This window comes from Mus caroli, unplaced genomic scaffold, assembly GCF_978045245.1.
Source record: "Mus caroli unplaced genomic scaffold, Mus_caroli_1 scaffold_13, whole genome shotgun sequence".
In the NCBI taxonomy this organism is placed as follows: domain Eukaryota; kingdom Metazoa; phylum Chordata; class Mammalia; order Rodentia; family Muridae; genus Mus; species Mus caroli.
The window spans coordinates 19791497-19797563 of record NW_028227268.1 but is presented as its reverse complement, the minus strand read 5'-3'; positions in this window follow the sequence as shown (position 1 = coordinate 19797563).

Here is a 6067-nt window from a genome sequence, read left to right as displayed (position 1 = left end):
GCTCTTTTAAAGTGTTATTTTGCACCATTATTTCCTTTCTAGGTGGAGTTATTTTGTACTTCGGTCTCATTACTATAGTCCGTTCCCATTGAAGTAGTGTTTATACTTGAGGCAGAGGCAGAACTCTGTGAGTTCAAGGCCAGCCTGGTCTACAGAGTGAGTTCCAGGACAGCCAGGGCTACACAGAGAAACCCTGTCTAGAAAGACAAAACAAAATAAAAAGGAGGAGGAGGAGGAGGAGAAGGGAGGGAGGGAGGGAAGGAGGAAGAGAGAGAGAACTGGGGAGATGTCTGAGCTGGTAAAGCACTTACTGAGAAGCATAAGGAACTAAATTCAAGGCCCAGCACCCACATAAAAACTGGGTGTGGTGACACCAGTCATCAATTTATAATCCCATCATGCACTGGGGCATGGAGAAGCAGAGGGCGGTAGATCCTGGAGCTCACTGGCTAATCAGCATCACAGAGCTAGTGAGCTCCAGGTCCTAAGGAGAGACTGACTGGATAAGGCAGATGCAGGTCTAGGGAGACCGCTCAGCATGGGGACTTGTGATCAAATCTGCAACACGCATGTGGCCTGCAAACCAAGGTTGAGGGACAGAGACAGGAGCATCTCGGTGGCTTCCCGGTCAGCCAACCAGCTGAATCAGAATGGTGAACTTTAGGCTGAGGGAGAGACCCTTCCTTAAAGAATAAGGCAGAGAGCAACAGAGGAAGACACTCAACATTCTCCTGTGTGTGTCCCCGCACACAGACAGACACATAGACACACACAGACACACTGATACACATACCGTATATCTCCACCCCAGACACATCAAAAACAAGAAACAAAAATGAGGTGATAACGCACCTTAGGGGGAGGCAGTCCATGTACATGAATAAGAACAGCTTGCTTTAATTAAATTATTTGCTTTAATTAACTTGGCTCCTCCACCAGGAGCAGCACCTGTGGCTTCCACCTGTCCACTGTACACACTTGCGCTCGTTCACACACACTGACACACACACACACACACACACACAGGATTGCACAAGCACACACAGACAAGTAAAAAAAAAAAATGTAAAAGTAAAGGAAGCCGGGCGTGGTGGCGCACGCCTTTAATCCCAGCACACTCGGGAGGCAGAGGCAGGCGGATTTCTGAGTTCGAGGCCAGCCTGGTCTACAGAGTGAGTTCCAGGACAGCCAAGGCAACACAGAGAAACCCTGTCTCGAAAAAACAAAAAACAAAACAAAACAAAAGAAAAAAAAGTAAAGGAAGACACCCAGGCGAGGTGGCGAACGCCTTTAATCCCAGCACTCAGGAGGCAGAGGCAGGCGGATTTCTGAATTTGAGGCCAACCTGGTCTACAAAGTGAGTTCCAGGACAGCCAGGGCTATACAGAGAAACCTTGTCTCGAGAAACCAAAAAAAAAAAAAAAAAAAAAAAAGCCACCACCACCAAAAAGTGAAGGAAGACATCAGCGATTTCTTTGAGGAAGGGAAAGGGTGAGCAGGGCAGGGCAGGGCAGGGCAGGTATGTGGGAGAGGCAGGAAGTGAGAGTCCCTGGGCTCTTGGGGCTTGTAGCAACCTGAGTCAATCTCAAGCATCTAGTGGCTTTCAAGGTTTCCTTGGGCTGTCAAGATGGCTCAGTGGGTAAAGGTGATTGCCATCAAGTGTGATGACCTGAGTTCAAAATGCCCTGAAACCACATAGCGAAAAGAAAGAGCTAATTCCTATGGGCTCTTCACTGACTTCCACTTGTTCTCAAACCTCAGATCATGGCGCTTCCACAAATAAATACATGGAACATTATTTTTGAGACTGTGTAAGCCAGTCTGGCCTTGAACTTAAAGATCTGACTGCTTCTGTCTTCTGAATGAACAAATGTAACTGAAAAGGAAAAAGAAAGGGCTGGAGAGATGACTCAGTAGTTAAGAGGACCGGGGTTCGATCCCCAGCATCCACAAATGTCTATAAGATCTGAGACTCTCACAGACATACATGCAGGCAAACACCATGCACATAAATAATACATACATACATACATATATATATGGTTTTTAGCTGTGCGTGGTGGCTCATGTCTGGAGGCAGAGACAAGCAGATCCCTATGAGTTCAAGGCCAGCCTAGTGAACCAAAAAAAAAAAAAAAAAAGAAAAAAAAAATTGTCCAGGACAGCCAGGGTTACACAATCTGTCTAGAAAAACAAAAACGAGCAAGAAAAAAAGGGTTTTCTAATATCAGATCATGGATGGGGTTCAAGGTAGGAAGGAGACTAGACTGGCCATGACCCAGCATCTTCCAGATTGATAACACACTTCATTTACAAACACCCCATCCACTCTGAAGAAAGATGGGGAGGAAGCATAAATCCTCTGGATGCTCACTGGCTATGGCGGGTGGGGGATGGGCTGAAACGCCAAACTCCTCCCCCCTGTGGTTCCCCCCCCCCTTTTTTTTTAAAGTTAAAAGTCTCCTCTGGGTCAGACCCACAAATAACCTGGGAATCTAGCTGCAAAGTAGGGACAGACTTGTCAGTTGTGGGGCTGAATCCAATCCTATGAGTAGCAGAGTTCTAGCCAGGGTCCCAGCCTCACTCATCCCCAAAGCTAGTCTCATAAGAGAGATTAACTGTTGGAGAGTGGGACTGGAGAGATGGTTCAGCAGTTAACAGCACTGACTACTCCTCTGAAGGTCCTGAGTTCAAATCCCAGCAACCACATGGTGGCTCACAACCATCTGTAATGAGATCTGATGCCCTCTTTGGGTGTGTCTGAAGACAGCTACAGTGTACTTACATATATAATAAATAAATGGCAGGGCCGGAGAGAGAGGGGCCAACCAGAGGGAGCAGAGGTCCTGAGTTCAATCCCCAGCAACCACATGATGGCTCATAACCATCTGTAAATATACAATAAATAAATAAACAACCACACATAAAATAGATAAATCTTTTTAAAAAAGTGTTGGAGAGGGTAATGTTAATCCTGTAGATGGGAGAAAGACAACTGGCCAGAATCATCAGGGCCAAATTAATTAAAGCAGATGATTTAATGAAACCAGTTTTTTTTTTTTTAAAGATTTATTTATTTATTATATGTAAGTACACTGTAGCTGTCTTCAGACACTCCAGAAGAGGGCGCCAGATCTTGTTACGGATGGTTGTGAGCCACCATGTGGTTGCTGGGATTTGAACTCTGGACCTTTGGAAGAGCAGTCGGGTGCTCTTACCCACTGAGCCATCTCACCAGCCCGAAACCAGTTTTTAAATTCATGTCCTTGGGCTGCCTCCCCCTGAGGTGGGGTTTGAGAGGTCAACTCCTCATGGTAGGGGCTTGCCAGATGGGGGATTTGGTGAGCAAAATAAGTGAGGTTACAGGAGCAGGGCAAAAATAAGTTAGTCCCTCCTCAAACAAAGACATGGTTGCAAGGTAGGCAGAGCAAAGTAGTGGCCCTATAACCTTTTGAAACAAAGGTAGGGTTGTAAAGTGGTTATAAACAACATTCTGAAAAAAAAAAAAAAAAAAGACATGATTGACATTCCTAGAACAGACAGAACAAAACCCCTTGTAGTTAAGGTTACAGGTGGGACATAGCCCAATCCTTGAGACAGAGAACCTTAACCATAAACAGGAATGAGCCTAGTTTGTCTTTACTATAAAATGGCTTTTAAGCCTAAAATGGAGGCGGGCTGGTTCTTCAGGTGATCAGGTGTGGTAGTGTCAAGTGATCAGGTGTGGTAGTGGCACCTTTAATTCCAGCACCCGGGAGACAGGCACTTAGATCGCTGTGTGTTGTGTTTTATAAAAAGTGGAGGCATGGTATGGTATGGAGTGGGGGTGGGGTGAGGGGATTACTCTGCCGGCCCATACTGAGGCATTCCTTCCCCCTGAGGTACCAGCCACAGGACCTATAGCGTTTATTTAGGGCATGAGGAGGGGAGTTGAAGGGGTAGAGACAGAGAAAGACAGGGAGAGAGAGGGGAAAGGAGAGGGGGAGGGAAATGGGGAGAGAAGGGACAGAGGAGGAAGAGGGTAAGAGAGCAAGGGAAGAGAGTGAGGAAGGGGCAAGCAGCCCCTTTTATAGTGACTCAGACACATCTGGCTGTTGCCAGGTAACTGTGGGGCGGAGCCTAGAAGAAATGCTAACACTGTAACTTTGAGGCCAGCCTGGACTATAAAGCAAGTTCCAGAACAGCCCGGATTGTTACACAGAGAAACCCGTCTCCACCCGTCTCAAACAAACAAACAAACAAATTGGAAGGGGCAGGGCCAGGACAGTAGCTCCATGGAACAGGACTGCCTGGCATACACCAAGCTGTGAGGGCTGTTCTCAACACCAGGACAAAAAAGATTGGAAAGCCAATTATAGCGAGGCTCGCGAGACTCATCCACCTGGAATCCCAGTGTTCAAGAAGCAGTGGGAACCGGAAGTTCAAGAACTTCATCCTGCTGGGCATGGTTGCGCAGGCCTTTAATCCCAGCACTTGGGAGGCAGAGGCAGGCAGATTTCTGAGTTCGAGGCCAGCCTGGTCTACAAAGTGAGTTCCAGGACAGCCAGGGCTATACAGAGAAACCCTGTCTGGAAAAACCAAAAAAAAATCCAAAAAAACCCAACAACAACAACAACAACAAAAAACCCAACAAAACAAAACAAAACAAAAAAAGCTTCATCCTAAACTAGATTATAAATTTAAGGCCAGCTTGGGCAATGAGAGACCCAGTCTCAAAAGTTCAAAAAAAAAAAAAATGGAGATGGGTTTAAGGTTTGAGAGGCAGGAACTTCTCCAAGAAGGTGGCGGTTGTTTCCTAAATCTGGTTGGTTCCTCCCTCAGGAGAGAGGAAGGATGTAAAAGAATAGGCCTGGCAGGATATCCAGGCCAGAGAGCTGCAGGGTGGCCTTCCGATGGGCCGGGCTGCACAGTGCTCCTGTGAGAGGACCTGGGCACCTGCTGGGCCTCAAACCTGTCCAGGCCAGTCTCAGTCTCAGTGATTAGCAGTGGAGGAAGAGGATAATATATCCCCCCCACCCCACCCCAGCCACAGGCCTAACCCTGCTGGAACGCAGCTGTAGTGAATGGGAAGCAGGCTTTGAGAACAGCTCTGCTTGGGGCTCCGTTAGCACCCAGGCCTTTTGCCCCAGCCTGAGAGGAGGGTCAGCTCAGGGTAGTCAGGTAGTAGATATAGACCCAGGGAAGGAACCAAAGACCCTGACCTCTACCCGAAGGCTGAGGAGGGTGGGAGGTCTTGTATGCTGGCATCTTCCTTTCCAGGGTAGGTAACACCCTGGCTTAAGAGCACTTGAGAGCTGCAGGAAGCAGTTGGGGTGGGGACCAGAGCGAGGGCGAGTGGAAAGCTGGCCAGAAGATGCTGTTCTAGGGTAAGAGAGGGAGACAGGCTGCTCTCATGACCAGCATATGGAAAGCTAACTTCCTCCCTTGGCCTTGGTGTCCCTCTGATACCACTCTCAAAGGCTTCGTTCAGCTTTTGGATCTAAGATACGGAGCTGTTTTAGACAAACATCATGACCAAGAAGCAAGTTGGGGAGGAAAGGGTTTATTCAGCTTACACTTCCAAATTGATGTTCATCACCAAGGAAGTCAGGACTGGAACTCAAGCAGGTCAGAAAGCAGGAGCTGATGCAGAGGCCATGGAGGGATGTTCTTTACTGGCTTGCTTCCCCTGGCTTGCTCAGCCTGCTCTCTTATAGAACCAAGACTACCAGCCCAGAGATGGCACCACCCACAAGGGGCCTTTGCCCCTTGATCACTAATTGAGAAAATGCCTTAGAGTTGGATCTCATGGAGGCATTTCCTCAACTGAAGCTCCTTTCTCTGTGATAACTCCAGCTATGTCAAGTTGACACAAAACTAGCCAATACAGGAGCTGACAGGTTTAAAGAGACTTGGAGTGGGTGTGGGGAGGACTTATGAGTGCGAAGGGCAAGGTCTTCTGACAGCCTCTCTTGCCGACCCCTCCAGACCGCTCTCTCCTACTCAGCAGAGGAAGGTTGTACAGAATTCGAATTCATCTCCCACTCTAGGAGAACTGGCTGGTCTCATGCTTAGGCTCAGGGCCACG